This window comes from Leucopleurus acutus (genome assembly GCF_964270905.1).
Source record: "Leucopleurus acutus genome assembly, chromosome: 13".
Classification (NCBI taxonomy): Eukaryota; Metazoa; Chordata; class Mammalia; order Artiodactyla; family Delphinidae; genus Leucopleurus; species Leucopleurus acutus.
This window is the reverse complement of record NC_139155.1, coordinates 83,647,147-83,664,947: the sequence shown is the minus strand read 5'-3', so window position 1 is coordinate 83,664,947 and position 17,801 is coordinate 83,647,147. Positions and strand designations below refer to the sequence as shown.

Sequence of the window (17,801 nt, the reverse complement as noted above, 5' to 3'; positions counted from 1 at the left end):
GTTTATGGGGACCCCTTCACTTGTCTCCGTGTGATCATGAGGCGTTTTGAGGCAAGCTGTGTTACGGCGGCTCTCCTGGCCCGTTCAGTGTCCAAGGAGATGGGACAGCCTTTGGTCAGGGTTGTTCTCTCTGACTTGATCTGAAGTCATCTTGGAGCGCTTTAACTTGAGCTTGCCCTTGCCCTTCCAGGGGAAGGCGCTCCCCCGCTCCTCTCGACCTTATAATACTTAGTGATAGGTAAGCTACCCGTAGGTTTTGGGTGTGCCCTGTTTAATTCAGTTACTTCAGATCTTGACAAACAAGGCCATCCTTGCTCAGTCTAAATATACGCTTTATGATTTCCTTTAAATTTCACTCAGTACCCTCTTGGTCCAACTGGAGCGTCCAGTCGGGAGGGAACATCAAGATGAAGCTCTTTCTGATCCTCGGCCAGTTCCTTGAGGTCAGGGACTAGAACTTACCCTCTGGCTACTATTACTCCCACGACTTCTGATGACCAAAGAGCATTTTCATTTTTTGGTCCAGACCATATTTGGGATCCTGAGGAGAGAACTCCTTGATGCCTATTTCTGCAAATCGGGTCGGTAACTGATGCAAGTACCCGGCATCAAGGTTTGGACTTCAATTAACTACCTTTGGTTTGTCCACACATTCCAAATGCCTTCCGAAGTCTTCCGCAGTTCGTTCCCCTTGATTTGTCATTTTACTCCCGAAGGACTTGATTTTTTTTGTTTGTATTTTTTTCCAATTTCTGCAGATCTCCTCGTTCCCTTCCCCTCTTACTGTTCGCGAGTCTCCCGATAGGCGAGGCCGATGGTGTTAAAAGGGCCGAGAGGTCGTGGGCCGGGTCCAGCGCCCGGGGCCTCCCGCGCGGAAGCGAGCCCCGGGCTTTCGGGGGTCGCCGGGGCGACAGCACGCCCGGCGCCGGAGCGGGGCCACCAAGTTTGCCGGGTTGCTCCGGGAGGAGGCCGGCCCTCGGGACGGGCGGAGGCGGCGGGCGGCTCCCCGCGTGGCCTGACGGAGGCGCAGGCCTGCCGCCGAGTGAGGGAATGCGAGGCGGGCCCGGCGCGCACGGGCAGCAGCGGCCGCTGGGGCGCGCGGGGCACGGCGGCGCCGCGGCGTAGAGCTGTCAGGCCGGTCCGCCGGCGCGCCCGGCCCCGCGCCCCGCCGGCCGCCGCCTCCTCGTCGGCCCGCGGCCCGCGCTCCGAGCGCCCAGACCCGCGGCGGCCCGCACGTGCGCCCGCCCGCCGCACGCCCGCCGACGGCCGGGGAGCATGCCCGCGGGGGCCCGGCCGCTCGCCCGGGGCCAGCTGGCGGCGACGGCGGTGGCGGCGGCGGCGCGCGGAGCCGCGGGGCGCAGCCGGCCGGGCCGGGGCCGCGGGGCCGGGGCCTCCCGGGCGGCGTGAGGCGGCGGCGGCCCAGCGCTGCCGAAGAGGACGAAGCCGCGCCGCGCGGAGCGGGGTGAGTGTTTCGGCGGCCCGGCCGGAAGGCGGCGCGGCCGGGCCCCCTCCTCTGGCCCGCGCGGAGCCCCCGGGGAGGGGACCGGGGGGGAGGGGCGGGCGCGGGGTGGGGACCCCGGCCGGGCGGCGGCTCCCGGAGGCCCAGGCCCGCCCGCCCGCCTGTCCGCCGGCCCGCGCGCTCGGCGGGAGGGAAAAGTGGGAGACCCGTGCCCCGCCGCCCCGCTCGTGGGGGAGGGTCTGGCGCGCGGGAATCCCGGGCTCAGGAAATCGCCCCCAGCCCGGCCCCCGGGAGGGGCTGGCCCTCGGGATTCAGGGGGTCCCCCGACGCTAATGCCTAATTTCCGTCGGTTCCGGCTGAGGCGCGGAGGACTCCCCTCCCCCAGTGACAAGTGTCAACGGCGGCCAAGGGGCAGGTGTGTGTGCAGTGCTGGGAAGGGGCCGGGAGGAAGTGGTGGCCAAAGCCCTCGGTCTAGCCTTCTGGGCTTCCCGCCTCCACCTGGACAGCCCTCCAGCGCTGGCCTGGCTGGGTGGGTGTCCGGGGCCTGAGCCCGGGGTGCGGCCCTCAGAGAGGGGGCCAGGACTGGGAAGAAGTGCTGCCGGTGTCCCCCTCGCTGGAGGAAAATCTGGCCCCTCTCCATCCCGTGAGTCTCCCTTTGCTGTTGCAACCTGAGGGGCCGGCGCTGTCTCAGAGCGGCGAGCTTCCTCCCTACCCGCCTCAGCCTTGCTTGTCAGGGGCAGGGCTGATGGGGAACTTGGGGAGAGGGAAACGCTAGTGCCCGCCTCCGCCATAACGTGTAGCTAATTCCGCCCGGAAACCTCAAGTGGACATTCTGAATAAATAGAGTGTGTTTGCTAGGCAAATGTCATTTCAAGGCAAATCTTTAGCTCTGTCCCTTTTCAACGCATTTGCTGCCCCTGCGTAAATTCCAAATTCCTCATCCTACACTCCTCTCCCTGCCTCTGAAATATGGACTGGGGCAGTTCTCCAAAGTCTCAGGCCTCCCTGCGTCCTTCCCTTCAGAATCAGGGTTCTTCAAAGGGGACCTCCTCTGAGCATCTTTTTTGGTCCCCTCCTAGCTCTCTCCCCAGCTGCTACCTGGGAGCCACTGGGGCTATAGGCTAGAGCCCCCCGCCTCCTTTCTGAGGGGAATGTGGTAAATGCTCCCCGTCATCTGAATCTCCCTTGCGGCCAAGCCCCCAGCGTGACTCATCTCTGCTCTGAACTCCCACTGCACCTTACTTGTGTCTCCCGTGTGACTCTTATCACCGGCTGCCTTATTTTATAGTTACTTTTGGGCCTGGCTTATCTCCCCGGCTGGATTGTGAGCTCCTGGAGGATGGAGGACAGGGGTGGAGTTTGATTCATCCCTGGTCCCCCGCCCTGGGTCAGCACCCTGTGCACCGTCAGCGTCAGTGTCTGGATGCACTAGAAGCCCCCTCCCCAGCTTGCCTCTGGGGACCTAGTGTATCTGACTCCTGGACGGTCCCTGTTAAATTCTTCTTCTTCTTCTGTGATCGGAGGAGATTCCCAGCCCTCTCCCTTTGCAGAGAGAAACACAGTGAGTTAGGAAGGGCTGTTTTTCTTATAGGGAGGGACTTGCCAGATGACTAGGACGGTACATGCTCTGCTATGACGATGGTCCGGCACAGGCTCTGGGCTCTCTGGGCATTGGGTGTGGAATGGGCTTCTCTCTTTGGCCTTCTGCACTCGCCGTGCAGGGGATGAAGCAGGGTAACTGAACTGTGGGAGTCAAGGCTCCAGGCCTGGCCGTCCCATAAGGTCGTACGAGTTTCACTGAGTCACTTGGTTTCTCTTGATCTTGGTTGGTCCTTCCTTATGGAATCTGAAAGAAAATTCCTCTGCTTGTATGAGGACCTGTAGGATTTGGGCCTTGCGTCCTCTGCTTTAATGACTGTTGGTTACCGAGACCCAGGCTTGTTGTCTTCATTGACCTTCCCAGGTGGAGTCCATCACCTCCACCTTTGTGCCACCCTAATGTAACTTAGGCAGAACGGCAGTTAAATGTTACTCTCTGCCTCCCTGCCAGACTGAGCTCCTGTGGGGTCAGCGCCGAATCTCATTTCTCTGCATCCCCCATGCCTGGCACATGGGAGGCTCTAGGTAAAATGTCTGTGGGATAAATGGTGAGGAGCTAAGAGCCCTTGTCCCAAGTGGACTGTACATCCTCTCTCACTGGGGCCCAGCTTTGCCTTCCTCCATATCTAGAGGCCTCTTTTAAAACCAGGCAGATGTTCTCTTAACCATCCCATCCCGTTAAGGCTTTCCAGCTTGGTCCCTGAGAAGAGCCAGTCGTGGAGAGTGTACAGTTCATTTGTAGAGATTAGAAGAGGAAACTTCGGGTGATGGATTTCCCTGGTGGCGCAGTGGTTAAGAATCTGCCTGCCAATGCAGGGGCACGGGTTCGATCCCTGCTCTGGAAAGATCTCACATGCTGTGGAGCAACTAAGCCCATGCGCCACAACCACTGAGCCTGCGCTCTAGAGCCCGCGAGCCAAAACTACTGAAGCCCGCGTGCCTAGAGCCCGTGCTCCGCAACAAGAGAAGCCACTGCAATGAGAAGCCCACGCATCGCAATGAAGAGTAGCCCCCGCTCGCCACAACTAGAGAAAGCCTGCGCACAGTAACAAAGACCCAACGCAGCCAAAAATAAATAAATAAATTTATTTAAAAAAAAAAAAAAAAGAAGAGGAAACTTCTGATGCTTCATGATCGCTGCCTTGCTGCTTTTGGAGAAGACAGCGGGGGGTGGGGGTGGGCATGTGCTCTGTCATGGAAGGACAGTGATCTCACGCCTGCGTCCTCAGCCATGGGCAGGAGACGTGGTCAGCCTTGCAGACAGCCCTCCTGAAACCTGCTCACCAGGACCCCCTGCCACTAAGTGGTCTTCAAGTAGCTTCCCTGTAGGTCCTTCCGTCAATGTTTATGAGGCTTTCACTGGGTACCCGGGATGTGATCACATAGAGCCACGGCAGCCGTGGCAAATCGTCGTCTGGCTTTGCTCTAAAACCAGGGCTAACCGTAACGTGGGGCGTTGCCCCCTCTCTGCTCAAGTCTTACAGAGTCTCGTATGAAAAATTTCTTTTAGAATTTACGGCCAGGCAAGATTTGCCTCCTCTGTGGGCGGGGAATGTAGGTTGCTTCTTCCTTTGATAACGAGAAGGAAGGTGGAGCAGGAAAACAGGCATGGTTTGTGCGCTGCACGCACACAGCGTGTGCGAGGCTTCCCCGCGAACCCTGCGCGTTAGATGGTGTTCTTCCTCCATTTTCCCAGAGACAGAAGTCAACTGATTTGCCCTAAGGCACTCCGGGTGTGTACCCAGTTCTGCCAGACTCTTCCCGTTCCGCCTACACTGTCTTTCCAACTGATTATGGTCACCTCCTCTTCCCTGGCTTCCAGGATGCTGGGAGCACAATGCTATATTTTCATGTAGTGACTGTATTCACTTACCCTTGTGGTCAGCATACCTATTTCTACTTTACCGTCTGTCTATGTGCACGTATATATGTAAGTGTAAATCTATCTGTATTCTTTATAACTCATCACAAAAGGTTTCTGGAAAACTGGACAGATAAGAGTTGAATACAGTACGTAACATTGCACCTAAAGCTTAGGCTGACTCACGGTGTGGTTAGGGAGATGCGTCCCACGGGTAACACCGGGCATGTGAGATAAGTGTTGCTTAAACAGGAGACAGGCTTCAGAGGAGGAGACACCCTTTCTGGGTAAGGCGGTCAGGGTTGACTTCCTGGAAGAGGTGGGATTTGAAGGAGGTCTTGAAGAATGGGTGGAATTTTGATAGTCAGGGCACCTGGAAAGGTGTGTAGGATTTAGAGTCAAATTTGTGGTTTTCACCACGGCCCTACCGGAAAAGGTTCCTGCGTGAAAGGAGAGAATCGGTCTGGAGGGAAAGTGGGGAGCCTGGTGGTGCCTTTTCAAGTCTTCTCCAGCCTTGCTGGAGGGTCTGGGAACACTGGAGCTGGGAGGGCTGTACCCCATTAAGGATGAGAGGGCGAGGCTGACACAAGAGCAGTGACTTGCCCAAGACCTGTCCTGCAGCCTGGAACCCAGGTCCCTAACTACCAGCTTGGTGCTGGCTCTTTATACTGGCGAAGTTGAAGTCGGACAGCAGCCCTGTACATCAGCCCTTTCTTCCTGTCAAACGGGTACAGGGGTACCGTCTTCCTCACTCCCAGCCCAGCAAACACCAAGAAAAACCCCTGCTAAGCCTTTATGACCAAAGGCAGAAAGAGCACTGTTGGGGAGGAGAGCTGGCATTGTGGTCCAGACTCTGCGCTCCCAGTTCAGCGGGCCCGGATTCCATCCCTGGTCAGGGAACTAGATCCCTCATGCAGCAACTAAAGATCCCACATGCTGCAACTAAGACCTGGCACAGCCAAATAAATAAGTATTAAAAAAACAAACGTAGAGACGTGGATGGATCTAGAGACTGTCATACGGAGTGAAATAAGTCAGAAAGAGAAAAACAAATATCGTATATTAACGCATATATGTGGAACCTAGAAAAATGGTACAGGTGAACCGGTTTGCAGGGCAGAAGTAGAGACACAGATGTAGAGAACAAAGGTATGGACACCAAGGGGGGAAAGTGGCAGGGGAGGTGGTGGTGGTGCTGGCATGAATTGGGAGATTGGGATTGACATATATACACGAATATGTATAAAATAGATAACTGATAAGAACCTGCTGTATAAAAAAAAAATTCAAAAATTCAAAAAAGTAAAATAAAATTGCTTTAATCGTTTAAAAACAAACAAAAAATATAGTTACCGTTGAAATAAAGTTCGTCAGAATAATAATTAAATTTGAAAAAAACAAAAAAACTGCCCTTGCCGGAGGACAGAAACAAAATGAACCAACAGGCAGGATTCCAGCAACAGACAAATCAAACCCAAGCAAGAGCTTTGGGGAAGAGCATCAGGAAAGCAGTTTCACACCCTCTCCTCACCGAAGCCCCGAAGCCCTGAGGTCCTGTTTCCCTCTTGTGGGAAGGTGTTGGGAGTTGGGCGTGCAGGGGAAAGGCAGAGAGTTATGGAAAGAAGCCGCAGGACTCGGGGACCCCGAGGCTGATTTCCATCCCGAGTGATACTCATAGTCAGCTGCAGGAGCGATGGCCTCACAGAGCGGAAGCCCTCGAGTATGACACACCCTAGGTCACGTGTGCACACAGTCGAGGCCCATTCCTGGCAGTTCTGTCAAGTGCCCTGAACCACTGCTCTTAGGGGAAATGCGGAGTTAGGTTCCCGCCAGCCTCTGGTCACAACGTATTTGTCCTCCGATCAATACATAACTCTCTTATGTGTGTTTGTCTTGAAAGATGCCTTATTTATTATATGTTACTGATTCATTAATTGAACTCAGCCAACAGCACTATCGCTCCCGCCTGAGCGAAGCCCGTCTAACACCCGAGTTTTCTCCACAAGGTACATCACAGCCTTCTCGGCTCTGAGCAGCTCTGAGCACTAGGCAGTGCTTCAGCTTCATGCTCAGGGCCATGTTAAATCACTAACAAAAACAGCACAAAAGTGTGAAAACTGTGGCAGTACATGGATCACGGAAAGGACACTTGTTGACAGTTTGAACTGAAACAGGAGGCAGAGGGCCACCTTGTTTGACCTGTGCTGCACGTTGGGCGTTGGGTGACTCAGTTTCCCCCCCCACCTCCACCCCGTGCATGTCTGCAAATGACCTCCTAAGCGCGGCGATCGTCAGTTTCTGGGTTACAAGTAAACTGTAGCAAGTGGGCGGATTCGTAAATACGGGAATCCGTGAATAATGAGTAAGGACAGTTTATACAAAGTGGTTCCACAACACAGCATTCCGGAGAGATAAGGAGGGACGGTTGCCACATTTTACAGAAAGGAAACAGGCTCAGAGAGGTTAGTGACTTGTTGGAGTTTGCACAGGTGGCTGGGGCCGAGCCAAGACCTGCACCCACTCCTGGCTGATCCCAAGTGTGGTTCTTTCCTCTCAGCCCCTGCAGCGTTCGCGATGAGATTCTTTCCTCCTCGTGCTACCCCCCCACCCCCACCGCAAGGACCCATCTGCCGGTCTTTGTCACTGTGTTTACCCCTATGGTAACTCCAGTGTACAGAACGGGGCCCCTCGTGGACGCTCAGTAATTACTTGGTGAATGAAGGCCAGGGCCGCAGTTTCTTGTGTTTGCTCTGTCTCGGGTGCCAGAGGAAGGAGAGACATCCGGGCATAGGCTCCCCACCTCGCCCTCCTATATCCCTTCCAGAAGGGCACCCATCTCCCCTTTCCACAGGAGGTCCCGTGTTCTCCTACACAAGGGGGTGTCGGCAGCCCCACGTCTAACAGAACTAACTGGTCTTTGCTGGGAGGCGCCAAGGGCAGCCCTTCGCCCAAAGGAATGATCCTTTTCTTTTTTTTTTTTAAGCTTTTACCGTTTAAAAAATACATATATATTTATTTATTTGGCTGCACCGGGTCTTAGTTGCGACACGCAGGTCTTTGTTGCCGCGTGCAGGATCTTCCTTGTGGCATGCAGGGTCTTTAGTTGCAGCCTGCGGGATCTAGTTCCCTGACCTGGGGTCAAACCCCAGCCCCCTGCATTGGGAACTGGAGTCTTAACTCTTGGACCACCAGGGAAGTCCCGGAAATGATTCTCTTGAGGCATTTCAGGCCAGCATGGGGCTTCCCGGGTTCCCAACCCTCAAATCCTGGCTTTCTTACTCCTTCTTAGTCCTGGAAACCTTTCCAAAAATGTTCTGCCTCGTGTGCCCTGTGAAGAGTTGGTACATAAGTAATAGGGATTATTGCTCTTTCTTCTCTCCCAGGTTCTTTATTTCCCTTTTTGGAAATGGTTCCCCGCGAAGGATGGAATTTTCTCTCTCTGCAGCTGGGGGGCTTTTCCCCAGTCTCTGTAGGGTCTGGCTGACTCATCGGCTGTGCTGTGGAGCAGGGCGAGAGCTCTCTCCCGCTGCTGCCCTGCTGGACTGAGTCAGGCCCTGCAGCCTCCTGGCCTCACCTGGCCATGGTCCACGAAGGAGTCAGGCCCCAGGGAGCGCCCACCAGGCGTCAGGGCCCTGCGAGAGGCGGGTGGAGGGAGGGCTACTCCGTGGGGGCCGCCAGCTGTCCCTCTGCTATCTCTTTACAGACCCTTGAAAACCCACCTTGAAGGGTTGGGGTCAGGGGCTAGGCATCGGGGTAGAAATAGGCGGCCATTCCCATTTCCAACAGGGAACAGCTTCCATCCGGGCGCGGGGCTGCCGGGGAGGCGGGGCTTCCCGCAGATGGGGAGGCGCGCTCGAGGCCGGTTTATCGCTGGCTGGTCCATTGCTCTCTTCTGTCCTGCTGGGCACTTTGTGAGAGTTGACTTTTCACTTGCGGGTTGTTTGTTTGTTTTTTTTTTCCCATAAGAGGGAGAGATACCAGACATTTTCTGCAATTAGAATTTTTCCCTCTTGGGTAATCACAATGGGCAAAAAGCATTTAAGTCTTTTGAAAACCACACGGAAGCAGGAGCCCGGGGACCGTTCAGTTGGCAGGGACGGCCAGCCATGGAGGCAGTTCGGGGCTCTTGCATAAGGAAACAGCTATTTCACATTTATTTGGGGTTTGCTTCTTAAAGCATATTTCAGTTAGTTCATCAGTGCTGTGCATCTGACAGGCCACACGTTCATTGTGGTTGAGCCATCTGGGAGGTGGGAGGCCTGCAGCCTTCCCCATGGCAGTCGGTAACTACCAATTTGAAGGAAATTTGTTTGATGTGTTTAAGAACCCAACACTAAAACACCATTAATAACAAAAGCTTCAAGAGTTCTGAAAGCATTCCCCCTTGTTGAGCCATCAAATGGACATGCATAACTTAAGGCCTCATTTCTTCCCCTACTCCTGTGACATTTTCCAACCCAGTGAAGCAGAGTTCTGAGGTGGCTTGTTTCATTGGTCCAGAGCACGATTTGCACTAACCTGGTGTGGAAAGGGGGCCACGCAGCCTGGGCATTTGCTGCTAGGAGTAGCAAGGGAGGTGGTGAACAGATCCCCACATCAGTATTCAGCTGAGCTCCCAAGCTGCTCGTTTCATCTCGGGTCCCAGCCTCACTCGGGTGACTCACCGAGCATCGTGAGGTCATGGTGACGCATGCTGACCAGCGCGTCTGCTCTGTACTCCTTGGGTACCAAGGTTTAGAGCACCAGTTACACCCATTTCTCTCTCTTTTTACCTCTGTTATTTCTCCCGGCAAACTGTCCGCTTTCCTGAGGAATGTTCTGTCTGACTTTCCAGCAGGGAGGAAAAGAGGAATTCAGCATCTTAGGAGAATAGGGGAGCCGGAAGGAGCGTGGGAAAAAACCAAGTCCAAGGGTTTGACCTTTCAGGAGGAATGACTTTCCGTTTCCCTGAAACCTTACCACCCCAGGCTGGGCGTGGAGCAGGACTGAGACTCACCACATGGTTGTAAACTGGAGGCCGGCTTGTGAAATCTGGGATGTTCGGTTCACTCAGGTTTGTCCTGGTGGCCTGGGAGCTGCAGGACTGGTGTTTGGAGGGTTTAGGCTGATAATGGTACCCATCCTGTACCCAACCAGATTGATGCTTCATGATAGACTTTTCTGAATACTGAGATTCCTGCCCAAGGAGAAGGCGGCAGGCCTTCCCTCTCCAAACCATAGGGATCCCTGGTCTAGCCCAGCTGCTCTGCAGGCGGAGGGACCTTGGCTTATTTGTCTTTGAGTCCCTGGTGCCCAGCATAGTGGCCTGGTGGTGACTCAGGGCCTGATGACCATTTGTGGGGAGGCGGTGGCTAGAGGTCCAGAGGCAAAGCGGCCTTTCTCATTCATCCACCTTTTGTGTAACACCCTCCATGGCACGGAGTGCTTCTGCCCGTTGTGCTTCATTTGACACCCAGAAGTGCTGCTGTGCCCACTTTACAGGTGAGGAAACTGAGGCTCGAAGAGGTCATGATTTGGCACTCAGTGCTTTCAGCTGTCGTGTTTCATACACGGGCACACTACAGCTCAGGGAGGTCATGATTTGGGCCAACCACAGAGGAGGTTACCTGCTGGCCGGGATTCTTGTCCTAATCGGGGTCCTCGATTCTTCAAGTTCACGTTGTCACGTCCATTACATGGCCCCTGCCATGTTGTTACGTTGTTTGTTGTTTTTAAAATCCATCAGGGGAAGTCCCTGGTGGCCCAGTGGTTAGGACTGTGCACGTTCAGTGCTGAGGGCCCGGGTTTGATCCCTGGTCTGGGAACTAAGATCCTGCAAGCCACGCGGTGCGGCAAAAAAGAAAAAAAAAAAAAAATCCATCAGTATTTCCTGATCTAGTTCGGTCTGAGCAGTGCCCAGAAGCTTTCAGTTTGGGTTTGTGTGAGTTTTTTGTTGCTTTTCTTTTTTTCCAGAGAGGAAAACAGAATTTCTCTCCTTTTGTTCTGTAGCTTTTGCTCTCCAAAGAGGCCAAAAGGCACCATGGATTTAGAGCAGGATTAGATTCCCCAAGATAGGGTTGCACGCTCTGGGGTCACGGCCATGTACGTGAGTTGGAGCCCCCACTGGGATCCTGTTGTCAAGTCTTGTAGCCACACGCCTGGGAGGCTGTGGTCAGAGGCTCCACCAACTGTGTGTCTTTGAGGTCTTGGGAAGTGGTGCCTTTTCCTTCCCTCAGGTCAGAGCCGCTTTCAGACTGGCTGAGTTAGGAACCCCGTTTATGGGGGTGGGACAGGCATGTTTTTAAAAGGGCACAGTTCAGAGTGGGCTGGGGCTTGTCCGTGAGGGTGGGCCCTGCTCACCACCCACTCTGGGTTCTCAGCTGGGGCTGGGTCAGTTTGCTCTGGCTTGTCCCCCTCTTCCTGCCCCACTTCTGACCTTCTCCTTGCTCGTTAGAGAAAGAGCAGGGACCCAAAGTGGCCTGGTCAGGACGCAGCGGCAGGTGGGGCAGGAGGTGGAGGCCAACGCTTTGTCTCTCCCACCTGCACCGCAGGTGGCTGCCTTGCGATGTCCTCTGAGCTGGGAGAGCTGAAGGGCCTGTGGCCGCCAGGCGGAGAAGAGACACAGGTGGGTCCCTGTGGGAGCCTCTGGCTCAGGCCGGGGTCCCTTCAGCAAGAGTTAGAGGGTCTGCTTTTCCCTGGGGCTCCCCACACTGTATGAGGCACTCCCCAGACTGTTGTTATCTTGGTGTAGCTCCCGGGGCCCAGCTGGGCCAGGCGGGGGCTCCCAGGGGCAGGGCCGAGTTATACCTTTTTGGCTTCCTCGGAGCACCTTGCCTTGTTCCGAGCTTGGAAGAGGGCTTAATGAAGCCTCTGACGAAGAAAAACTTGGGGAAGGTGGTCTGGCCCACCTGTTCTCCCAGGAGGCTGCCTTCCAGATGTCTCCTGCTCTCACTAGAATCCTAACCTGCTCGGAAGGACACACACCCAGAAGGATTCCAATCCCCTGGCTGTGCTCACACCTGGACGCAGAGGGAAAATGGAGGTTCCAGTGTGTGCAGTGCACGGAAGGGGCAGGAAGGGCCGCTGGACAGATGCCCAGCAGAAAAAGAGGGCACCAGGTGAGGCTTTGGAGGCAGGAGGAGAGAAGGCCAGAGAACGGGAGAGTTTCTTTCCTTTCCTTCTTTTTTTTAAAATTGAAGTGAAATTCATGTAACATAGAACTGACCATTTCTAAGTGTGCAATTCAGTGTCATACAGCGCATTCACAATGCTGTGCGGCCACCACCTCTGTCTAATTCTAGAGCATCCTCACCACCCCGAAAGGAAACCCCAGGCCCGTTAGCAATCATCCTCCATTCTCTCTCCTCCCCTGGCCCTTGGCCAGCACTGATCTACTCTCTGTCTCTATAGATTTACCCATTCTGGACATTTCGCATAAATGGAATCGTACAACGTGTGAACTTTGGTGTCCGGCTTCTTTCATGGAACAAAATGTTTTTGAGGTTTATCCATGTTGTAGCGTGTATCAGTGCTTCATTCTTGTTTCTTGAGTGGTAAAATACACATAACATCACATTTACCATCGCAACCACTTTCCAGCATACAGTTCGGTGACATTAAGTACGTTCACATCGTCGTGCAGCCATCACTGCCATCCGTGTCCAGAACTTCTTCGTCTTCCCAAACTGAAGTTTTGTCCCCATTAAACAACAACTTCCCATTTCCTCTTCCCTCCAGCCCCCGGCACCCACCATTCTACCTTCTGTCTCTGTGAATTTGACTCCTCTGGGTACCTCGCATAAGTAGAATCATACAGTGTGTGTCCTTTCACGTCTGGTTTATTTCACTGAGCAGAATGTCCTTCAGGTTCATCCACGCTGTAGCATGTGTTAGAATTTCCTTTCTTTTCATGGCTGAGTAATATTCCACCATATAGATAGACCACCTTTTGTTTATCTGTTCGTCTGTTGATGGACACTCGGGCCATTTCTGGGCCGGCGAGGTGTTGACTTTGGCTTGCCCCTGGATGGGGAACAGTGAAAGACAGCTGAACTAGGAGGGTTTAGGGGTCTGGGAGGCAAGAGCTGCACCATTTCCAAGGTGAATGGCCTTTGATGATCGCACCTTCCTGTGCCTCGGTTTCTGTATCCATCCAACAGGGGCAGCGATGCTCCCTCCCAGGGGAGGATGCAGTGAGAGTCTGGATGAGAGGGTGGTTTTGTGGACTGTCAGTTGCCCTGCACACGTGAGCTGCTGTCTTCCTGGACAGGGATAGCCCTGGTCTTCATCAGTCATAGGCTATGAGGGTGGGGGTGGTGCCTGGCCCTCCACCCTCCTGGGACTCACTTGTGACTTCCACTTGCTGGAAAGTTCCCTCCCTTGCAGAGGTTCCAGAGTCAGCCCCACAAGAAGGTGCGTCCTGCCTCTTAGTGGCCTTCTGAGCACTTGCTGACTCCCAGCTGATAGTAGTAGGGGAGCCGGGGACACATGGTTCCCTGCAGCACTGCCTCCTGGGCCCCCTCCTTGGAGCTCCAAGAAATGGAAGCCAGGAGGATGACATTGGCAGCCTCCTGGGGTGGCTGAGTCAGAGCAGAAAGTCAGACTGGAATTCACTAAGTCACACTTGCCTTCATTAGGCTAATTAACTTTCCATGTGCATTAGCTCTGTGAGCTGATTTAGGAAATCCATTACCGGGCCGGGCCAGTTCCATGTGCAGTGGTGCCTAGGAGGCTGTGCCCTGCAGTTCCATATCCACCAATTAAGGCTGCTTAATTATTAACTTAGGGCTGCCTGACTAATGAGGAGTTGCACTTGTTGTGTGCTATTTGAGAATTTTAAGGCCGTTTAAAATTAGCCGTAATATAGTTAATAATCATACTAGGAATCATACGTTGTGATCCGAGTTATAGATTATTCGGAAGATAAGCTGAGGCTGGGGGTTGATTTGTGGAAGGTCATGTAGATAGAGAGTGGGGCGGGGGGCATTCAGTGTGTGCAAAGTGCTGGCTAATACGGAGGGTTCCCAGCTGATGCACAGCTGGCACCTTGAAAGGCTGCTCTCAGTTGGGCTGTCCGTTCACTATTGGGTTCTCAGGCTGGCCCGCCAACAAGAACATGACCCACCGGGCCACTGAATGATTGAGCTCTTGGGGCACTTACTCTCCGCTAGGTCCTCAATGGCCCTCTGCAGTTAACCCCATTGTACAGATGAGAAAACTGAGGCCCAGAGGGGAAAGCTGACTCCCCAAGGTCACATGGCTGGTAGATTCAAATCCAGGCAGTCTGGCTCGAAGCTCTCGGCTAAACGGCTACTTTAGACCATTTACCACACACTGCACCCATTTTGGAGTTAAGTAGGTTTTTCAGAGCCTACCTGGGGAGCTAAGCGTTTTCTAAATCTTCTCTTTTTAAGTGAGGAAACTTAAAAAGCCTTGGTACCTTTGGAAAAGGAACACTTTGTACTTTCAAGGCTTAAGAGGTGCCTCCGGAGGCCTGCCAGGGACGGGGTGCTTGTGCGTGTGCGGGAACGTTTGTGCCCGGAGGTCAGAGTGCCTTTTGCTTGCTGGCGTGACTCACACGGAGCCGGTTTGTCTGGGAACCCGTGGGTGACGACTGTGGAAAACTCTTTCGTGGGAGCACAGATGGTCTCTCGTTCCTGGTGTCCCAGGTGTGCTGTCCCCTGTTCTCAGGGCGGAGGGGCCTTCCTTGCTGTTTAGGTGTTGGCCACTCAGCATCACCGAGCCCTCCTGCAGCTGGAGCTGAGCAGATGGGGGTTTCAGAAGGTGGAGGCTTTATTTTTAGCCCCACATCTTCTGTGATTCTGTCACTATGGAGATGCCAGCTGGGGGCCCATGAGGCTCCGTGCTTTTCCTGCCGGTGAGGAAAGAGGGTCCTCTTTCTTTTCTGGAACGTGGCCTGGGCTGCTCGGTGGAGACCTCAGTCACTGTGTGTGTGTGTGTGTGTGTGTGTGTGTGTGTGAGAGAGAGAGACAGAGACAGAGACAGAGACAGACAGACAGACAGATGTTGCTGCTGCTGTAGAAGAACTAGCCCTGGGCCCACACCCTGCGTGGAGCCCAGTGTCCACAGCCATCTTGTGCTTTGGCTAAACTGCACAAGAGTCTGAAGGCTCCACTTCAGCTGTGCTGTGTGACCTTGGGCAGGGTTGCCTCATTTCCCTGGGTCTTCATTTCCTCCCCTGAAAATTTGGGATGCTAATTCCTGCCATATACCTGCTTCTCTGGATCTGGTGACATAATTGATTTGGGCAAACTTTGAATCCACAGTGAGGTTCAAGTGCTGGGTGTGTGTGTGTATTTGTGTGTACACTGGTGCGTGTGTGTGTGTGTGTGTGTGTGTGTGTCCAGTAATTATTCTGAGGCCAAGGCTGCCCTTAGTAGGTCATCTAGAATCTTTTCTACTCCTTCTTTGTCTTTCTACTTTTTCCTGTATTTTGGCTTCTCCATTCAAAGGCAGAGAAAGAAGAGGTTGAAGGGGAAAGTATTCTAGTCCTGCCCATACACTATCATAAAAGATCTATCAAGGGAGGTTGAAACCACCCCCCTTTCTACCACCTATGTGTCCCCCCTGTAGAGTTTCTGAAAATACTCTTTCTTCTGTTGCTGTCACAGATTCACAGCCCCGCCTCCTGCGGGAAGTGCACTGGGCTCGTTAGCTCTGTTCCCACAGAGGACAGACCTGAGGCTCAGAGTGGTTAAAGTATTTGACCAGCGTTGCACAGCCATAAGCACCGGTGCTGGAACTGGCATGGAATTCTCTTGACTCCCCAGCCCGTGCTCCTGCAGCTCTGCGCAGAGCGGTGGGCCGGAAGCGCACGGACACCAGCGGGCTGTGTCTGGGACTCCTGAGGCACTAGCCTCCTCCCTTCTTCTGAAATCTCCGTCTTGGCTATTATCCCAAAGCAGAAAATAACAAGTGTTGACGAGGGTGTGGAGAAATGGGAGTCCTTGCGCCCTGCTGGCAGGAACGTGAAATGGTGCAACTGCTGTGGAACAGTTTGGTGGGTACGCAAACGGTTAAGCGCAGTTACTGGAAATTCCCTGGCAGTCCAGTGGTTAGGACTCTGCACTTCCACTGCTGAGGGTGCGGGTTCCATCCCTGGTCGGGGAACTAAGATCCTGCAAGCGTGCGAGGTGCGGCCAAAAAGAAAAAAAAAAAACCCCACAGGGTTACCAACTGATGAATGGATAACCAGAATGTGGTCTATCCCTACAATATAATATTACTAGCAGTGCTACTCCTGGGTTATTATACTCCAAAACATTGAAAGCAGGGACTCAAACAGGTATTTATACACCTGTGTTCACAGCAGTATTATTCACAATAGCCAGAAGGTGAAAACAACCCAACCTACCAGCTGCTGAATGGATAAACAAAATGGGGTATATCCATGCGATGGAACATTACATGGCCACGAAAAGGAATGAAGCACTGACACAGGCTACCGCACGGATGAACCTCAGAAACAGAATGCTGAGTGAAATAAGCCAGACATGAAAGGACCATACTGTATGATTCCACTTGTGTGAGGTGCCTAGAATAGGCAAAGTCAGAGACAGAAAGGAGAATGGTGCTCACCAGGGACTGGGTGGGGAGGGTGTTAGTGGGGACAGAGCTTCTGTTTGGGGTGATGAAAATGTTCTGGAAATAGCCATAGTGGTTGCACAACACTGGGAATATCATCGATGCCACTGAACTGTACACTTAAAGATGATTAAAATGGGAGACCTCCCTGGCAGTCCAGTGGGTAAGACTCTGTGCTCGCACTGCAGGGGGCACGGGTTCGATCCCTGGTTGGGGAACTAAGATCCCACATGCCAGAGCTGTGCGGCCAAAAGAAAAAAAAAAAAAAAAGATTAAAATGGTACCCAAACAAAACTCTCAGTCTTGTGCTAGAACCTCAGGTGGGCCTTGGGCTGGACCACACCTTGCTTTTGCATATGAGACGCCCGCACCTGTGGCCTGGCCAAGGCCGCCCAGCTCAGCAGTGAGTCTGCACCCCAGGCTCTCGTGCCCTCTGGGGAACGCACCCTGGCAGCCACTGGCCAGGCCTGATCGCTGTGTGTGAACGACATCTGTCTCTATGGAACGCTTGTGCACCTGACGTCGGGCATGGCCTTTTATGGCTCTCACTCGCTCTCAGGGAGTGGAAAGATAAATACCTTTTCAAAGACTAGATGGCAACTGCCTGGGGTCCCCACAGCTGCAGAGCGAGTGGGAGATGGGCCTGCTGGGGGCAGGTGCTGCAGCCCCGGGGGAGCTGGGAAGTGTGCCAAAGGATCACCCACGCCCCCCCGTGCAGACAGCCGTGCAGATTTGGAGTGTGATTCTGCCACAGACCTGCTCTCTCTCGGAGCTGCTGTGTCCTCACCTGTCTTCTGGCTGACCCTGATGTTTAAAGGACAATGTGTGTGCAAGTGCCTAGTGTGGTACCTGGTGCCTCGCGGCTTCATGAAGCTTGGGTTCCTGTGTCTGGCCCGGGGAGGTACTGCGATGCTCGGTCACAGGCTGTGGGCGGCGCGGTGGCTGCGAGGACGAGGCCTGTTGATTGGGGCGGGGGAGGATGATGTGATTTGAGGGGTTCCAGGCCAAACACTGCCTCTGCCTCCCAGGGCCCCCTGTTCCGTGGGGAAAGCCCTGGGGCTCCTAACCCAGGGCTGTGTAACCAAGCACCACAAACTGGGTGGCTTAAAACGATAGGAATTATTCTTTCTCAGTCCAGGAGACCCCAAGTCCAGATTTAGGATTGGTTCCTCTGTGGGCGTGGGGGGAGAATCTGTCCCATCCCTCGCTCCCAGCTTCTGGTGGCGGCCGGGCATCCTCAGTGTTACTTGGCGTATAGCTGCATCCCTCCCATCTCTGCCTGTCTTCACATGGTTGCCT

The 17,801-nt window shown here is 54.0% G+C and overlaps 1 protein-coding gene across 1 annotated transcript in view; it reads left to right on the top strand.

Annotated features, from left to right (window-relative positions):
* The first annotated feature begins 1,417 nt into the window (after positions 1–1,417).
* The window catches only part of PITPNM2 (phosphatidylinositol transfer protein membrane associated 2), a 143,891-nt gene continuing 127,507 nt past the window's right edge, over positions 1,418–17,801 (top strand). Inside the window, exon 1 of the mRNA XM_082853429.1 lies at positions 1,418–1,462. The gene's annotated coding sequence lies outside the window, so the exon portion shown is untranslated. The remainder of the gene's footprint in view (positions 1,463–17,801) is intronic.